General features: G+C 48.0%; 1 long non-coding RNA gene across 1 annotated transcript in view; it reads left to right on the forward strand.

Annotated features, from left to right (window-relative positions):
• Positions 1-12,737, forward strand: part of LOC103815318 (uncharacterized) — a 247,591-nt gene extending 234,854 nt beyond the window's left edge. The window contains exons 4-5 of the long non-coding RNA XR_007778251.1: positions 11,427-11,591; positions 12,600-12,737. This is a non-coding gene — a long non-coding RNA (uncharacterized LOC103815318). The remainder of the gene's footprint in view (positions 1-11,426; positions 11,592-12,599) is intronic.
• The last annotated feature ends 7,307 nt before the right edge of the window (positions 12,738-20,044 follow it).

Below are 20,044 nucleotides of genomic sequence, written 5' to 3' on the forward strand. Positions count from 1 at the left end.
GGGGCTCTCGGCGGTGCCGCCACCTTCTCGCCAGCCCTGGGAACGTACCGGGGATTTGTTTTGCAAGTTAAGAGGCGGCTGCAAGTTGCCCTCGCCGTTATGCGGCAGGAGAGGTGCCAGGGCCTGCCAGCGCCGGGGGGTACTGGACGGGCCCCCGGGCGGCGCCCCACGATGTGCCACCCTCTGTCCTGGGGTGCCCCTGCCTCGGGCCCTCTGCCCGGCCCCGCTGACCCAAACCCTGCCGCTCCACCCTGGCAGTAGCAGGAGCCTGTCCCGGCTGCGGGGCCGGGGCTCCAAGGCAGAAGTTGAGCGACTTGTGGCGGAGGGGGGCGCACCCCGGTGCGCATCCGCTCTGCCGCCCGCTCCCGCAGCTGCGCGGCTTTTTCCCTGGCGCTGGAGGCGCCCTGCCTGGGATGGGCCGCTCGGGGCGGCGGGTCCCGCTCCCCTCCTCACCGCCGCCTCTCCGAGGACAGTTCCAGGAGAGCAGTTGACTTGGCAAACTTTTGCGGTGGGCGCAGGCAGCGCTGCTGGCCCCCGGCCCGTCCAGCTCCCCCGGCCCCAACAATGCGCTCCCGTCATGGGCGGGGGGGAGCAAGGGGACGCGGCGGGGCCATGGGTGCCAGCCCTCCGCGGTGGCAGGGCTGTCTAGAGATGAGGCAGGTACACCAAATTCGAGGTATTGTCCCTTACGTTAGTGTGTGAGGTTTAATGAGTTGATTTTTGACAAGCCACCTAAATCCTGTTGTGCCGCCGGCGCGGCGAAGCCCCTTTCTGCTCCCTGCCGGTGTGCTCCCCCAGCTGCCCGCGGCAGAAGCCACCAGGGCACAGAGGTGCAGGTCCCCGCCGCTGGCTCGGGGGGACCCGGCAACCCTCCCGCTCGGCCGGGCCCTCAGCGGGGCACCTGCCACCGGGGCACCGCAGCCTCACACCTGCGACGGGTGCGCTGTTTGTTCGTTTGCGAGAACCCACCCGAGGGAAGTACTGAAAACACAGACCTGATCTCTAAAATTACCCGAAAAAGAAATCCAAGTTGATTGTATCGCCATGCCTGCAGCCGTGGGAAGCGGTTGATGAATCCCTGTTGACCTTTGAGCTTTTTCGCCTCGAGTGGGTAGAAAAATCTTGATTTTTTTTTTTTTTTTTTTTTTCCCTCCTAGCTTTCCCGGCTTGTTTGTTTGTCTTACAACTTTACTTTTCCCCGCTGACATCACCTGGCGGGGGGAGCGCCGAGCCCACTGAATGCTGCCCGAGGGAGTGCGGGAGCAGAGGGGGCGCAGCAGGGAGCGGGGGTCGCCAGGGCTCTCCCGACCGGCAGCCGCGGCCCCGCGGCGTGCCAAGGGTTAACTGTGCCCGCTCCGGGGCTCTGCGCGGCCAGCGATGAAACTGCGCGACTTCCCCCAAATGCCGTCAAGGGGAGAGCGAGTCTCGTAGCCCCGGGACCAGCGGGCCGGGACGGGCCGTGCCGGGCCGGGGGCGGCCCAGGCGGCCGCCACTCCCCCGCAATGAGCTCATTTCCATGTCTGCGCCTCCCGCAACTGTGAGAAAATCCGCCGGGACATCCCGCGTGCCGATGCTGCCTGTGCTGCCCCGGTCGCCTTGGTGACAGAGCCTGGGGGAAACTACATACATAAAATAAACCGAAACTTTTCCCGGAGCCGACACATGGCAGGGAGAGGGGGATAACCCCACGCCCACTCGTGTCGTTCGTGGGGCCGGGCCGCCTGAACGCCCGCTTGGAGCCGTGCGCGGGGTGGGGGCGGGGAGGGGCTGGTGCAAAAGTGCCCGAGGACAGGCCGGGAGGGGGAAGGGAGAGCTGAACAGCCCCACACTTATCAATAACAAGATGTATAAATATCAAAGTGAAGGAGCCCGAGTAAGTCTTTCTAGAAGCGCGGAGGAAGCTTAAGCAGCTTTCTTTAATGGTGATTTGTAGCTCTGTAAGGGGCACGGATAGCAAATACCCTGCAGGTGCATGTTGTAACACTGCCATCCGGACTTTAATGTAGATTACTCTCCAACTCGTTTGATCGGTCCTTTGAAACCCTTTACAATTGCCTGTGACGAACCGCCAGTCTCAGGTTTTTTTCTTTGAATAATGCCTTAAGGGTAAGTCCTCGGGGCTTTTAAAGATCTCCAGCACATTAAAAAAAAAAAAAAAAAAAAAAAAAAAAAACACGACGTTACATTTTTACTTTAGAGCGTGGGTCCAGGTCTCTCAACTTGGGGCTGTTAACAGGCATCTTTTAAATCATTAATCATCTAATAACCATCAACTTTGGAAGGGAGAAGATACGGGCATCTTCTAAAGACCTCCAAACATTTCTGTGGCATTTGGGAACACACTGGTTAAAATTTCGGAGGCACACAGCCCATCCCTCCTGCTGAAGCCCTGGAGCTGGTGGGTCTCGGGTGTTTATGGACTCTCAGCTGGGTAAATCTGCTGAAGGCCTTTTCCCTGGACACCGAGAACCTGCCGGAGCGGGTTTGCAGAGCAAATCCGAAGGGTGATGCAGGGGAGAAGTCCGGCCAGGGGTCTCTCTGAACATCCCGCATCCCGGCCTGCTCTGGGACCCTCGCCCCTGCTGTGTTGGTGCCTTCTAGCAAAGAATGAGTGGTTTTCGAGGGGGTTAAAGAAAAAAAAAAAAGACTCGAAGACACAATAAATCCCTCAGATGTTTCCATGCTCACAGCAAATAAAGTTTAACCTTTAATATTTATTCGTTGCTATTAATTAAAAAAAATAATTACTGAACTTTTGGCCCTTCAACTTCCACAAGCGGCGCTTTGTTTCTCTAAAATAAACTTGGGAGAAGCGATCCCTCCGTATCAAACTAGGGATTTGAATTAAAGGCCCATTTGGGACACTTGAGACTACAAAGGGTTACACATAAATAAATGCCACATTTGCCTATTGCAAAAGTTTTCTCTGTCCTTTCTCAGTCACAACGGGGGAGGAAAAAGCCGTCGTTTATTATCTAGTGCTGGGCAGGAGCAGCCCCTCCAGAATGTGCTCTTAGATTTGGCCGGTAGAAGAGGGACTCTTCTCCCCCCACCCACCCCCCTCAACAGCAGCTTCTTTTGTTCTCCAGATCTCTTTCCCAATTTCAAGCTTCACTTGCAGATCCTAAGTTTGTTTGTTAATGACGCTATTACCATCTGGCTCGTCCTACTTTCCAAAAGATATAAATCTCCCCAGTTTCATTGCCTACATTATCATCTAAGTGCCACCATAGCTGGAAGAAAAATATGCTTTCAAGGCTGCAAATTCTCTTGCACGGAGCGAGTTCCCCGGGCGCGGGGCTGCCGCCCGCCCCGCCGGGCTGCGGCTGCTTGGGAGGGACGCGGCCAAATGGATTTCACCTTGCAGCGATGCTGGGAGAGGGAGAGACGGCAGCATTTAAGTTTTCCACCAGAAACTTGAGTGAATCTTCCCCCCATCCCCCGCCCCCCATCCCTCTTGGCCCCTTTTGTGGCTGTTTAATGCATCTGGCTACTTTGAACCGTTATCTTCCGCGGGGACAGGGACGCCCGCCCGCCCGGCGGGGCGAGGGCAGGATGGGTCCTGCTCCTGGCAGGCTCCTGTTTGCCCTCACCCAGCGTGAACCCCCGTCTCTGCGACATAAGTACATATTCCAAACGTGTGAATAAACCTTTCCCACAGGCGTTGTACAGTAAAGGGAAGAAAACTTTGGGCTCTTCTTAGTGCAAAGCGGCTGCAGATTTGTGTGCGTTTAAGCATAAAGGGACGGGGGGGAGGGCGAGAAGGGGTGGGGGAGGGAGTTGGGTCGGTTTGTGTATGGGCTCCACAATGACTCTATTTATTCGCTGCAACCAGCCTGGGCAGATTGAATAGGCGAGAGAGAGACACTCAGCCTTCCCAACGCGTGGGCTTTGTGGGATCCAGTCCCCACTAGCAGATTTCGACTGCTAATTTCCCATTCTCAGGGGTCTCCAGCGAGGAGACACGGCCGTGCCTATCAACTACGGCTCCCCCAAACACTGTCCATGTTTCTAGTCCTTAACCTCTCCGCGTGCAAGTTTAGCATCAGGAGAAGTTTAATCGTTTAGTGTTTCTTTGCTGGATCTCCGGCAACGTTTCTGTCGATTAAAAAAAAAACCAAACAAAAAAAACCAACAACAACAACAACAAAAAAAAGCAAGCCCAAAAAGCTAAATCTTCTATTTGACTACATGTGTATGCACACACACACACACACACACACACACACACACACACACACACACACACATACACACACTATTGTTAAGAGAGGGAAAAGATACTCCTTTAATATTGGAAAGAAACTCAGGGATTTTTTTTTCCCGAGTGATCTGATTGTTATAAATAATTACGGATGAAAAGAAAACTCACTTATTATGCACTTCTAATACCGTGACTGCACAACAGAGAAAAGGGGCCAAACCAGTGATTAATTAATATCGTACTGGCGTAGCTATTTTCTCGCGAAAGGCCTTTCCCCCCTCGCTGCTACTGAGTTATCATTCCAGCTCGAGTCATGTGTAGCTAGGAAGGGATCTTGTTTATAAATTTATATGACGACCTTTTCTTTGTGTGCGCTCTAAAGTTGATATGGACAAATTGCAGAGGTATACAATTTAAGTAGACGCACTTTTAATCACCGATCATTAAAATGGTTATGTTAAATATACTCAATTACATGCATGACTTCACCCTAACAGTACTTTCTATTCTCCCAGCTGCTCACGTATTCCTTAACTATAGTCAGCAGAAGAAACTCGATTATGCTGAATCCATACATTTCTATGGATTTCATCAGCCTAATTAATGCTTCAGTGTGGTCCATGTGTCTGAATGGTCCCTTTGCTATTACTTGGGTAAGGAGGCAGTGCTGGAATGCAGAGGGTCTTTCTTTCAAAGATACCCATGGGGGTCACTCTAGGACTCTAATGGCAAAGGTAGCAAGTGTTAAATAGCAGAAACATGCAGAGAAAGAGAAGGCAGCGATGTAAAAGGGACATTGATACTGTAGGTATGCCCAACAGGTCAGTGATGATAATTAAAACGCTTAAAGAAGAAAAGGTAAATGGAAAGCTTCCACAATTCGCAGCATGCCTGGTTAAAAGCAAACCAACCAGCGCAAAGAAACGCACCTCGCTGATCCTGACGGGGGAAAAAAGAAAAAAAAAAAGTTGACAGCAGATTTTTAGACTAAATAACTACTAGGGCAGCCTCTTCTGTGAGCACCGCGTTTGAATGCCCCGTCCCTTCTCTAATTTTCTCGTTGTGGAAATGCAACGTGTCAGGGAGAGGATGCCCGGCCGGGCAGAGCGGGCGCTCCCACGCTGCCGTTCCTGGCATCACCGGGGCTTCCTGCAGTCCCCTGTCCCTGCAGATGCATGGGGAGCTGGGGAAAGGAGCTCCCCCCTCCTCTCCACGGCTTTCTTCCGAAACCAAGAAGCGATTAAAATGAAGGGGATGTTGCAGCCTTAGGGGAAACAGCCAATGGCGGCTTTTATAACACATCTTCCCATCTTAGCATTTAGCGGGATATAAAAGCCACGCGTCCTGCTATTCCAGCAACATTTTAATCGACGAGAAATGCATCGAGATTTTTTTTTTTTTTTTTTTTTTTTCCTCCCACCTGTTGTAGTAGAAGACCATCTGATCACACCTTTCTCTGGTGGCTGGGAGACCTGAGAGAAAATCAGAACTCTTTCTTGTCACCCACTGCTCTGCCAAAAAGGTGTTGTTGGAGCCCGCATCTCTTCCCTGTTTCTCCACCAAACAATCGACAGCTCAATTGTCCTAACTTCGAGTCGCTGCCTCGCTTCAGCCTTCATCCTTCAAATGGAGAGAGAAAGCAGGGAAGATTTCAGATCTATAACCAAATTATAACCTAGGAACTTTATGCTTGTCATGCTAATTTAATGACTTTTATAGTAAGTGTAGACTTTCTGTCTTTTGAAATTAGCTCTTCAAAACGCTTTGTGTAATGACAGGCACTAGACATAAGAGACAAATGCACAAGCAATAGTGGGATAATAATCTGGCAAACACTGCACCATTTAATATTAAAATGGAGAACAAAGTGCGTTACATTTCAGTGTAGAGGTGCATCATTGTCTGGTGCCACCGGTGCACACCTGGGCTCCAGAGTGACCAAAGAAGGGGGTGCCCTGCAGCAGCCGCCGTGCCTGGGTTCACCTGGAAAATGAGCAAATACCAGATGTGCAGTACAAAATAGTCCTTCACCTAAAGCCTTCTTGTCCCTTCGCTTTCTGGTGGTGTTCACACGTGTCTGTGTGCTGTAAACATCCTGATTTCCACAGGCTGGTTCTGCTGGGCCCGGCCTCCCGCTCACTTCCCAGCGGGGGCGTGCGGGAGGGTGAAGGCGCTGCGCTCGCACTGCAGGGAACGTACACATCCACATCCCTCCCTCCTTCAGAGCGTTTCTGTGCTCACATGCTATGAGTGGTCCAGAAATCTGTCCGAGAGATGGTCTCGATAACAAAGGGAGGAGTAAACCCAAAGCTATAGGTGTATTACAATCTGGGTGACTCACTCATTGCCTATAATTGTAAATAAGGTAAGTTCACACGACGATCGAGTAACGAGGGAACAAGAGCTCCATTTTAATCAGGTGGTTATCTCTCCTTGGTGGAGATCAGAGCTCCGTTGCTCCTGGCCTTCTCATTGTGCCCCCCTGCTGGAAATGACAGCTCCTTCAGAAATAACCAACTTGGTCCCTGGATGGGATTTCAGCTCTTTTGCACTACACATGTACCAATTGTCATTTTACAGCTACAGCGAAACCCCTAAATTATATAAGTGTATAAACTCGGCCTCATTTAATCCCCCCTTTTGCATAGCCCCAAGGTTGGAGAGCATATTACTGTAAGCCAGAGAAGACTTAAATTATATCCGAATGGGGATTGAAACATAGTGGCACTTAGGCACACTTCTTGTCTCAGCTACAGAGGTTTCATTTTCCCCCTTTGGAGTCTTATAATATTACAAATGCAAAGTTTCCTTATGCCAAATCAAACTGCCTGAAATCCTGTCTCTTGACTGAGCCTCCGGGGCTCTTTTTGGTGAGGACAAAACCACAAAGATATGATTAAACACCATAGCCTGACCAAAGCGCAGTTTATCGTTCATCTGAGAGAGCTTCCTAATTTGAAACCAAAGCCGTCCCCTTCCAGAAAGCATCTGAACATGCTGCGTGAGTTGTTTTCCTGCGCATGTGTACGGGTAAATCGAGGTGTGCAGCAGGGACTGGGGTCAGAGGGCAGTGTTTACCCCGCGGCTTAGTGCACAACCTGCCCACGGGTTGGTGTTTCCACCCAAGCCGATATAAAAAGAACCATTTCGGAGGGAACACCGTGCCCACGGGAGCTGCCGCTCCCGCTGCCGCGCAGGGGCACGGCCGGGCCGGGGGCTCTGCCCGGGGCCCTCCCCGTCCGTGCCTCTTTCCCCCGAGGGGCACCCCAAAATACCAGCGCCGAGTCCCCTTTTGGGCAGCACTGCCAGCTCCGGGAGAGGGGCACGGTCCTGCAGAGCCCCGCGCCAAGCCCCCCAAAGCTGCGTTTGTCGGGAGGAGGCCGCCTTCCCCCCTTCTCCAGCCCTCGCAAGAGGGTCAGTGGTTTAACCAGGCGTCACCAGGACTTCGTTTTATCCCCGGTCCAGTGAAGCGTGTGGCTTTTAGTGACTGATGGCCGCTGTGGCTGTACGCGGCGCAGTTGCTCTCACGGTGCGTGCTCCAGATGGGCACGTCCCGCAGGCTCGGGGCGGGGGGGGCACGGCCGCTTTGGAAAGGCCACCGAGACACTGAGATTTGTTCTGGGTCAACCCTCCCCTAACGCCAAAGTTGGGAAACAACTTTCGCAGCGTGTGTCGGGAAGGGAGGGAGCGGCAGTGGAGCGGCAGCGGGTGCCGCGGTGCGGGGCGCCGGCTCTTGGAGCTGCCGAGGCCGGGGGCCACCGTGGCTGGGGGCTGTTCTCCCGCCCGCCCCGGAGCATCGCCCCCGTCCCTCTTCCTCCCCGAGCCCCGGACGCGCAGACAGCACGTTTCCAAACTTTGAAATGCCAAATCACGTTATTGCTGTGGCAGGAGGCTGCTTTCGTATCTGTGACAGCTGAGTTTTCCCCATCGATTATGTGACACTGCAGTTCATTTACACAGCTCAAAAGCTTAAAGACACTGGAGGAGCCCCCGGTTTAACCCGAAATCCTAACAGAAAGTGAATCAACTTTCTGGCCAGTGTTTAAACTGATAGATCAAAACTTAATTTGGAGAGACAGAAAGGGAGAGAAACGACAGCACGGATTTATCTTGCCCCGCGTCCTTCGCTGAAACTTTAGAAACTGCGGCGTGGAAAATCGGGGGCCGAGATGCTAATGAGAAGGAGCGCGTTGGGTGTTCAGGGATGTTAGAGATTTCAGAACGCAGATCACAGCGCCCGATTTTTTGTGCGGTGCGTGAAGTAGGTGCGTGGCCCGAGGCTGCTGGGTGGCACCGGGCTCCGGGGCGTCCCTGCCCCCAGGCTCGGGCAGAAGTTCCCGACCGGGCAGGAGCCTCCCCGGCCCGCCCATCCGGAGCGCCCCGGCCCCGGCCGGCAGGGAGGGCTTGGGGAAGAGGGGGTGCTGGGAGGGTGGCATTTTCCTGTCCCCCATGGAGACCGGATCGTCCCCCTTATCCTGCCGGGTTCTTCCCTGGGCTTCTTTCACTGGGGGCTTTCCAGGAGCCAGCCCAGCGTCCGGTCCGTGCCGCTCCCTCCCCCGTCCTCGCCGAGGTTTCATTACTTGCTGTTAGTGCCTGGAAACAATAAAGGATGTGGGACTGGGCTTTTATTGATTATTTGTCACCCTGTATTTGTCAGTTTCAATAACTTTTCCTGAAGTTTTACTTACGGGCACTTGAGCTTTCGGATTAGGCCAGCTCTGCGGATTGCAGTGAGGGGTAATTATCCGCTGGCCTGCTTCCCTGCAGCCGGAGAGAAAAGAGCATTAACGTATAGAATGGGCAGGATCCGGCCTGAGCCCCCCCTAAAGCGCTGCCCGGGCCAGAGGCGGGAGCAGCCAGGAGCAGCCGCGGCCCTGCCAGCTGCCCCGGCCCCCCCGCCGCCCCCAGCCCCGGGGTGCAGCGAGCCCGCGCTCTGCCTCCCGGGGGCCCGGGCCGGGGGGCTCCCCCAGGCCGCCGGAGCCCCCCCTTCCCTCGGTTTAGAGGCGAGAGATCAGCCCTCAAGAGACGGTCCCGCTCTCGGGAGGGGGGACCCACGGCGCTGGGGCCCGAACCGGGGCTCTCGGCTGCGGCCAAATCCCCGGGATTCAATTAAAAAGCTGGCTCGCGCCGCTGGCGGGGAGGCGAAGCCGGGGGATTTGTATTATGAAGATCGACTCTTCAAAACTGCCCGCCTGGCAGCCCGGCCGCGCTCCCGCCGGCCGAGGGGACCCGGCTGCCCTGGGCGCCCCGGCCGGAGCCCCCGGGAGCGGCAGCGGAACCGGGCCGGGGCTGTGGGGACTTGGGGAAAGCGGGAGGGCCAGCGGCTCCCGCCTCTCTCGCAGTCTTTTCAGAGGCGGGGGGGGTCAAACCTTCCTCGAGGGAAAGGACCTTATCCCTGGCCATCTTCCTCCTCTCATAAGTTTCCTACGTCTCCCAAGCGCTGCCCGCTGCTCCAAACGCGCTCCAGCCATAGCCACTGTAAGCACGCTGAAGGCGAGCATCATCCTTCCTCGGGCTGGCAGAGTGCCTATCGTGGCGAGGATAGCGTTTGATGCGCTGTATCTCATGCCACTGCAAGCTAAGAGACAAGCGAACACAGAGTGCCCAGTTACACGGGATTTAATTACAGCGGAATGCATTCTTCATGCTGATTAGGAGTAAAATCAATCGGGGGCTTATTTGCCACAATGAACCAATAAAAACCCAATTTATTAAAGCAATAATCTCAGCCCCAAATGGTCTAAATATTATTGTTTCAATGGCATTGAGGGAATTTGGAGTGAAAGTGTTACACAGAGAAGATCAGGGAGTTCTACTCCATGAATTCAGTAGGAGTTTCCAACCCCATTCCAGGAGCTCACTTTCTGTCTCAGAGATCTCAGAGGAAGGGGGGCAAGTTCCCTATTTCAGGTCCAGGTGTCTGGGTTGTAGTGGTACCTACAAGACAAGATGCTCTGTGGTCTGCAGCTGTCTGTGCTGAGGCAAACATGGTAAACAGCTTCCTACCAGGACTTAGGGATTTCCTGCTTGCCAGGGATTTATATGTGAAATTCCTGAAGGAGGATAGGCCACACAGAGATCCCCAAGCTATAGGCTGACATTAAACCTTGTGATATTGAAAAACACCACACAGCGTGCCAAAATTTTCTGTGGTAGGGATGAGGGAGAAAGGGATTCCCTGAGGAGGGTGCTGAGCACCAGGCTGAGGCACATGGGGAGAGTGGGGGACCACAGTGCCCTCTGTTCCCCTCTCCCACAGGAAAGCAGTCCCATGGCATGGCAGCCCAGCGTGTGCAGGGTGCTCCCCTGGGCACTGGTGGGGGCTGGGGGGGTGTGGGAGACGCAGCGCTGGTGGCCAGGTCACCCTGGGAACTGCGGGGCCCACCAGAGCTTAAAGCCTGTGACTCAGGAGATGCTGATTTTGCTTTACAGCTTTCTGTAGCTCCAGTCATCTCTGTCCCGAACCGGAGAGGACCTCATTTCCTGCTCAGCACTGTGCCAACCACAAGGTCTTTTCATAAAGCTGCCAGGGGTGCCTGGCTGTGGGAAGGACAGTCAGTGTTTGTCACCAGGGAATGAGCTGGCATCATAGCTCTAATCTGAGTCAACAACCTGGCTAGCTCTGAGCATGACTTCATAAATCATGGTATCTAATTGAAAGAAACATGATTATATATACAGTGTTGTTCAAAAAGAAAGAGAAGAAATAGAATTTAGCAAACATTTTTTTCTTCCCAGTAGCGTATTGATCAGTCATCTGATTGTTTCAATTTACATTATTACATGCAGAGAATAAAAGAGAAAGTATAAAAACATCTTGTGTATCCATAACAAAAACACAAATGAAAAAATCCATCTCCTAATGAGAGGGTTAGCCTTTTTCTAACACATCCTTAATAACAGGGAAACAATCTTTAAGTGTTTTTAATTTAAATAGTTTTCATGTTTAATTCACTATTGCTAAATAATATTATTACGTGTCTATGTATCTATTTAGCATTGAGGCATATGATATTTCAAAGCAATTGAATCAGTTTTGAAAGGAGAAAGGTCCTGTACTGTGCTCGCATTCACTTTTTTTAATGTTAGTTAACACACGTATGCTGGACTGCCTTTTCCTCATCCTTCCAGCAGAAATGAAAAGTAAGTCTGGAACAAAAGATCAGTTCTGTGCCTTTTGCTTGGCACACCCAAACCTCCTACTTTATTTTTGTGTCCATAGGGTCTGTGTGATCTCCTCCCGTGAGAGGCAACTCAGCAGCTCGTCCCCTCTGCCATCTCAGCACTGCCACTGGAGAAGCCCAGGAGGAGCAGAGCAGTGGCTGAGCAGCAATTTGAATATCCATATTTAACTCTTCAAACAACAGAAGATACTTCAGAACCATGTGTGAGACAAAATGCCATTAAAGTTTCAATCATTAAACCTCTGTTTAGCTGTACTCCAGAAATGAGCAGTTCATAACAAGCAGGGAATACTGATTGACAGTTTGCCATCAGGAGCCCTTAAGTAGGATTTTTCCAGCTATAATGCAGTGTACTCTTCACTGCTCCCTTTTGCAAGATGCTATTTCAAGTACAGGAGCATGAGGAAAATTTACATAAAAGCTTTGTATGTAGTATGTGATTGCTCTGAAATTAAGAAGCACCAGTTTTCCCCTTCTTTTTTCAGAAATGAAGGGTGCACTTTGTTTTCTTGTTTACCTAGTGCACTCTATGATCCCTTGATGTGCTTCAAGTGTTTTCTGTCAGCATCACTAGACCTTGCTTACCTGCTAAATTTTATGTGTGAAGTGATTAGTGTTCAAAGTGCCTGAGAAAACCAGCACTAACGATGTCTGACAACTTTTGGGGTTTTTTTTTTTTTGCTTTTTCCTCTTAAATAATATTTCATGGTACATTAAATAGGTTATGCAGTCTCTTCTGAGAGACCAAAGCAAGGTATTGCTGCATACTTAATGTTTCACCAAGCAGATACTTTTTAAAAGGAAAAAAACCAGAAGGCAGCATAGAATCCTTTCCCTGAGCCTTGTCTCAGCTTTTTTTCAATTCAGTGAGAAATGGTAGCAATTTGGAGAAAGACACAGAAAGAAAAATAAACATTATTTCACAATAAACCTCTTAGTATGTCACTTGTGATCACCAGCAGATACTAGAAATGCTTCTCGTTAAATCCACGGAGCATTATTTCGTCACAAGTTGAAATGCTTTCAGCCAAACTGTTTTCTTGATGTTCACATCAGATGTACCAGTTAGAGCCACAGCAGCCCAAGAGAGAAGCAAACAATTAAAACTTTTACATATTTGATTCTTGACAGACATCCCTACAAGGAAGGTTTTAACGTTTTTTTTTCTTCTTAATTTTTCGTCCTTTTTTTTTTTTTTTTTTTTTTTTCAGTAAGAAGGATAAGCTTGGAGTGCCCAGTCACCGTGGTAACTGCCAGAAAAATTCTCCTGAAGTTTGAAGAGGTCAGCTAACGGGGTCAACAACTCTGGCCTCTCTCTGAGCTGGGCCTGGCAGGCTCCATCCTGCGGTTGGGGTGTTAACGCAGGCTGAGCCCTGGGAGGTGGACCATTCCAGCTCTGATATAAATTTTTTGAGTCAGTTCACGGCCTGGACTCTCCAGGTGGCCTCCAAAATCGATTGTGACCTTGTGACCCTGTCTAACGGAGGCATAGCATCCAACCTAAGTAAGGATTTAGCCAGGAACGACAGCTTTCCACTGAGTGTTATTGGGGACAGTACAAACAGTTTGGGAAGCAAGGAGGTAGGTATGAGGAGTAGAGGTCATTAAAAGCATATTAAAAAACAATTTTAAAAATCCTTTTTAGTTGAAAGTTTTTATTTGCAGTAACCATTCCTTAAATAAACCCCTCTGGCCACTATTTTTTTCCTTCCATAATAACATTGTATCAAGTGCTTCAGTACATTAATTCACAAAAAATTGGCGCTTTGCATATTCCAGACCAAACTAATATTTTATCGACCTCTGGATTTTGAACTTGTTAATGAAGCTGGCTGACATGTGTTAAACTACATGCCTCTGAAGTGATTTTTTTTCCTTAATATCATACAAACTAGGAGACTGCTTATTAAAGTAGGCTATTTACTTTAGGTAGTAATTTCCCTAATATGTGCATTCTTTTTAGATTCAAAAGTCTCTTAATCCCTGCAATCTATTTTTAAACTGGGAAATTAGGTAACACTAAGAACAGTGTGAAATGAAAGTGTGAGAGTTTCACAGAGTTTTCCTTTACTGGTTTGCAGTACAAGTAGAAAAGCTACAAAACTGATTATGTATTTTTGTAGGAAAAATTTTGATCATGGTATTCATGGAGAATGGTATTCATAAAGAACATGATATTTTTTTCCTGTAAGATTTAAAGCAACAAACTATGTGTGGGAGGGAGGGGCTGTTGTTGCAGAGTTCTGATTTTGTTATTGAATCTAGAAACTTGGCCTTCTGAGCAAGTGGATTTGCTCTTGTGTTTTATCCCCACTGCTACAGAACCTCGTGCATTGCTCACACGAGTAATTGGTAGCTGTCAGATGAGTAAGTGGAACTACACCGAGGAGCAAAATCCAGTTTCCAGCTGGAAAGTGCTACCAGACTTTAAGTGAATTTAAAACTGCTCTGAAGGCAGAAAATAGCTTTAATATTTGCTTCCGGTTTTAGAAAAATTGCGCAGTGAGAACCTTACCCAAACACTTTGTGTGCTTGGCAGGGCCTGGCTCTGACCGTTTTCTTCCCGGTTCCTTCCCAGTTGAGCAGTTCCCCTGAGGCTGGAGGAGATGCACAGAGACAGGGCCATAAAATACAGGTCAGAAAGAGCATCTGAGCTGTGCTGAACATCAGTGTACTGCTGAGAAGTCCCACAGGTTGCAACAGCAAGAATATCTAACTTTTACTTGCAGTGAGGCCTTACTCTGCAGAAAGCCCCCCAAAACCAATGGATTTTTGGCCAAGGTCCTGACTCTTATAGGGTCATCATAATCTGCTCCAGTGGGAGCAGGTTTGAAGACCAGGAATAAGAAACAGGCCTGAATTTTGCCATAAAATAATTTAAGGCCTGCACCTGCATATTCAGATATCCATGGTGACTCTATTTAATTCTACCCTGAATAATAATAATAGTTGGCTTTTGGTGGTGATTTTTAACAGCTGAAAAGAATTTATTCCCATTAGAAAGCATGTCGATTCAGGGCTTCTGTGATTGAGTTTGGGAAGATGAAACTTATAGCCCTTGGTGAGAATCAGAATACTTGCTTGTTTTTCAGAAAACAAAAATTAAAAACAGGACTGTAAATAGGTGGATGGTGAATCTTTAATATTTTCAAAAGCATCTGTGTAATTTTTAGCATTTTTAAAAAATATATACTTACATCTGCTTTGTATTGTCATCACCCAAGGGCCAAGTTCCACTGACAGGAGATCATTTCTGAAAACAGATAGAACTATTCCACTGGAACTTTTGGACCAAAATTGCCCCAAATTTGTGCTAAAGCCTCCAGCTTGGAATTAGGAATTTTTGGCAGAGGCAACAACAAGGAGATCTCAAGAGCTTTAACTTGCTGCAAATTCTTTAGCATTGACTTCTGTAGATCCTATTGAATTTATAATCAGCTGCAAATCTACAAATGTTACTTGTAAGATTACTGGTCATGCATGTTTTGTACCTCTTCACCTTGTTCAATTCATCCACACCCAAGCATTTGGAGTGCCTAGAGGTGCCTGTTAGCAGCAGCTGCAGTGGGCAATTCTTCTCCATCAGTGCAGTGAAGTGCTCACACAGCTTCATTTGACTTTCTTGGAAACTCTCTGAAGTGCAGGCTCACATACACCAGAGGGATGTATGTGAATGGTTTTAGTGCTGTGTTAGAGATAAACCAGCAGAACCACCAAAGTCTGTGGTGGTTCCCAGCCCCTGTCCTATGGACACTGATAACCCCTCAGGCCTTTGAAGGTTTGCTGTGGCTGGTCTGTGGAATTGTATTAAATAGTAATGTCCATAGTCTTCAATTTGAATTTGTATTAGCAGAGTATGTGGCAGTCTGCAAGAGAATTTGAGGTCTGAGGGTAATCTGCTACCTGAAAGATCAGGGGATGTTTGCTGTGCAGGAATATGTCCCAGGTCATGGGCCATGAGGTGTTGGGATGTATCTTGTTAATGTTTTCAAATTAAACATATGCCCAGTTAAATGAATGTTTTTTATTACCCATGCAAACAAACAAAACCACAAAATCCCCACTTCAAAATAAAACAAAGAAAATATAAGTGATAAATGGACACTGAAGCTTCAGCCTAGTTTGTGTTTGCTGGTGCCCAAAGCCTGCATTGCCAGTGCTCTGCAGAGACAGAGAAGCTCAGCTTTAGAGAGCAGCACATTGCCATGGCCTGGATCAGGGCTGGCAAAGGTCTCTGGGTTCTAGAGGAAGCAGGGAGGGCAAATGAGCACTGGGACTTAAGGTGTGCTGGCAAAAGGTCCTAAACAAGTGCTGAGCTTCCGTCTGCTTTTACTTATTCCTCTCTGCCTCGAGAGTGTGTGGCTGGTGTCCAGAGGAAAAGTCAAACTAATTCTGATGCTTTTTCCTATTCTGGGTGGACTAATTCAGAGAAAGCACTTAAGGCAGCCTTTGTGGAAGGGTTACAATATAGGTTGATACTTTAGGAACTATAGGAAGTTCTTAATCCTTCCCTGCCTACGGGGCTGTCATTTATAGACCCGCTATTGTCTCATCTTTTATAAGGATGTTTCCTTACATTAAGGTTCCAAGAGCAACCAGACTTTGCCATTGTTCACAGCTATTTCTGTTTGTGGCTTAATGCACATCTAGTATTCTGTTTATGCTTTCACTGCTCTCCTACGCAGCAGACTGTACCTACACACCAGCTTAGGTGACATCACTCTCAAAGCATTCATTTCTGTGTTTCTTTTTTTTTCTCCTGATTTGTCTGTGCATCTTGATTTTGCATTAGCCTAGTTTATTATAGATAACATGATAAAGTACATGGAACTTTATGCATTTAGCTGTCATTTTATCTTTATTTCTTGTTTGATAAACTTGCTTATAAAAAAAAGCTTTAAGGTGTGTTTTTTATAACAATAAAAACCCTCTTACTATGTAAGAAGAATTAATTCAGCCATGAGCAGAAAAAATTGAAGCATAGATAATTTTGAATGTATAAAATTTAGCTTAATGTTAATGATGGTTTAATTACTGGAATTTTTTTTATTATGGCTATTCATAAAGACATCCATTGTTTTCTGCTTTGATTTATGTCCAGATTAGCCCCCTTTAGAACCTCATTTCTGGCAATCTTAGCAACATGTGAGGGCCTGGCAGCTTGTGCAGACATTGCCATCTTCCCTCACTTCTCCTTCTCCTGAGCTGTTCCACCAGCTCCCCAGCCTGCCATTCCTCAGGAGCCCTTAATGGTGCCTTTCCTCCATCATCTGCCCCATGGCCCTATCAGAACCAGGTCCTTTTGTCAAAGTTTTCAAACCAATTTAGAACTAAAGGCGGGTGATGTGGTGGTGGGGTGACATGGTATCACTGCCTTCCTGTCCTGCATGGGAAGATGACAGACCTTCTCCAGAGCTCAGCTCTATGGCCATGCAATGAGAATGATACAAACAACACCTTTGCAAATTGCTTATATATCTGAAAAATTTGATGCAAATTAAAAGCTCCCTAGGCTTTGTCAAACCTAACTCAGCACTTCGCCTTCTCCATTGCCCTCAGCTGCTCAAGATTTGACAAGAAACCTTTTAGAGTTTTTGCATCATGCCTTGCAAAATGTGACATTTGGGCTTTTAAACTACCCTTGTGTTATAGCATACATAGCAGAACTAATATATCCTTTTTCCACATGCATCCTCACTTTGCTGAAAAAAAATCCCAGCACTGAACAAACTACAAACAGCCTGATGATGCACGGTGAGGAGTGCCCAGCAACCTCTGTGTGCTCAAGGCACAGCTTTATCCCAGCTTTCAGTGGGACAGTACACATGGAAATGTGGGATTTATTCCTTCCCAAGCCCCAGTGATGCCTTGCTTAGCAGTTCCTCTCGCTGGTGAGTCGCTCTTGTAATTTCCAGTTATGTAACCCATCTCATTTTGTGAATATGTGAATTTAACAGCTGTCAGTGTCAGCAGCGCCTGCGAGGGGTGTGTGTCTTTTTTTTTTTTTTTTTTTGGCAAGCTGGCATTACTCATCAGTCTCATGGTAGTTTTGTTTGAAAAATGCTTGTGTTAGAAAAAGTGGATTTATCAGCTCAGCACTGTATGGTGCTAGCATGCAGCTCAACAAAAGACAAGTGCTCATTTCAGTAACGCTTGCAGCATTTCATGGGGCCCCCAAATAGGCTGAACAAGGCTTCTCTGGCAACTAACCCTAAGTACAGTGGGAAACTATTAAAGTGGCAGTGTCACTGCTTGGAAAAGGGATTTGGTTTTCTTCCATCATTTATTGCTGCAGGTTTTTTTTTTGTTTTGTTTTGTTTTTTTTTAAGATTATGAACTGCATTAGGAATTTCCCTGAATATTGGAGAAAAAAAGAGGCCTTACCGAAAATTTCTGCTCCTAGAAGCAATTTTTTTTCTCTCATGGTTCCCTGGAAAGGTAGATCAAACTGTCAGTCTGCCCTTCCCAAAGTGAATCTGTTTTATGGGGAAAAATAAGATACTTGCAGCTTTTTCAAGTAATACTACAAAGTCAGTGGTGCTGCAGCCTTTCAGGGAGAACTCATTCTCTGTTCAAATCAGTTTATTTTCAGAACGATTTGCTGCACTTACACTTTCTTTTGTAGCTGCTCTTCCAGAATGCAAATACAACCTGGAGAGTTTTCTGTATTTAATTGAATGTGTCAGGTGGTTGAAATCATGTTTTAAAACCAGCATTACATACTGCAAATGTGTCAAACCCTTTGTTCGCACTTATTTAAAACAAATGTATTTTTCAGTACTTATTTATTTATTCTCTCTGTTTACACTTCACACAGATGGTAAAGATAAACCAGTGGGTTTAATTTTTGCTGAAATATTGCCTTTTACATTTTTAGGTTCTCATATCCTGGCAAGATGCTGCAAACCCCAAGTGACAAAGATCTGTAGGAAATACTCATTTGAAGAAACCTCTGTCGTTAGCTGTGCTGTAAGTTTTATAAAAGACTCAATTTCATAAAATGCAAAATCTGGACTAATTGTTCCTCTGCAAGCCGTAATGGTCTCTGAGCTGCATAGTTAATCTACTACCTGCCTCTACTCACACAGCCAACAGGATTTAGAGCTGGGTAAAACACGCCTTCACACATCAGTTACATCTATTTTAACTTTTCTTCTGACAAGTTCTGCTGATTGTTTACTGTAACTTGCACCCACAAATGGATTTGGACTTGCACACTCCTAAAGCTTCACAACAGACAAGCACATCACCCCTGGGGACATCCACCCCCAAAAACGTTTCCGTGGGTTCACCTCCCATGCGTGGGTGAGCTCCAGATGCTGCCATGGCTGGGGGGAGGAATGGATGGGTGGGATTCCTGAGTCATCTTCTGCTCCCTCTTGGAGAGAGGTGGCTGCAGGGAATTGTCTGCTCTCTGCAGGGACAGAGGGCTGTGGTTACCAGCTCCTCAGAGCTGTAGAGGCCAGAAACATCAATGCACTGCAGCATTGTTGTGCCTGCACACACACCCCATGCACCCCTGCACCTGCAGTGTCCTGCAGCCACCTCTGGGTACCAGGAGCTCACTGTGATCAGCCCTCTAGCTTTCTAACACAGGTGAAGACAGCTCTGAGGCAGCAGGTCAGATACTGTATTCAGCTTGGTACTCACAAAACTGGGTACTTGCTGCAGTGTTTCAGTGGCGTGGGCAAAGCAGAGTCCCTGGGTCTTTAGTCAGGCCAGACACAGGTCAGGGACTGATATATTTGTTCCACACCTACCGCAGCAAAGTTGTGGTTGCTGACTTGAGTGACAGGGGAGTAGAGGACTGGGATGTCTCAGCCCAAAGTCCCTTAAGCCTTGGCTTCATGGGTGAGATCTTGAACACAGCCAGAGTCTATGACATTAAAGGCTTTATAAAAGCAACAGTGCCAGTTTAAAACCAACCTCCCACATTACCAGCAGCCCCAGCAGGTGTAACGTGATCCAGGTAGCCCAAGCCAGTGAATAAACAAACTGCTGCTGTCTGAATGACCTGCACCAGAGAAATGCTTCTAACTGGGAATTACAGTGGCTATTTGCACTAAGTGAGCTGTGCAAATGAACAATCTCCTATGATTAATTCTGTGAAAATGAGTGGGCTCCTATGATTCTAACTCTTATTCCACACAGGTTTTTCCCTCTACACCCAAAATGAAGTAGGGAAAATGTTGCAGGGAAAAATTTCCCTGAAAAGCCTGGAAAGTTTAGTGGGATTGGGCCTGATCTAGCTACTTGAACTTCAGTGGGGTCTGTTGCTGGGTTTCCTTAAGCTAGAGAAAACAATCCTGCTGCTTCCAAACTGCCAAGTCAGTCAGAGGAATTTAATATTGTCCCTAAAGAAACTTCTTTGCTGCTCTTCTGATGGGTTCCCAGTACTATTTCCAGTAAGCACTATTAACTTAGGGGCTTTATACTTGGCTACAACGTTGCTCATTTTTTTTTCCCTTCAGCTCCAGCTCTTAAACCTTCCTAGAGCCTTGCTGTGTAGACCAGCTGAACCTGAATGCACCATTTTAGATCCTCTGGGTGTTTCTGCCTGGCTTCCCAACTGGAGAAGTGCATAAAAGCAAAGAAGGTGGATGGGTCCAAGTAGAGTCTGAACCCTGACAAGTCCCATGGGCTTGGCAGACTCTAA

Source organism: Serinus canaria, chromosome 9, assembly GCF_022539315.1.
Source record: "Serinus canaria isolate serCan28SL12 chromosome 9, serCan2020, whole genome shotgun sequence".
Classification (NCBI taxonomy): domain Eukaryota; kingdom Metazoa; phylum Chordata; class Aves; order Passeriformes; family Fringillidae; genus Serinus; species Serinus canaria.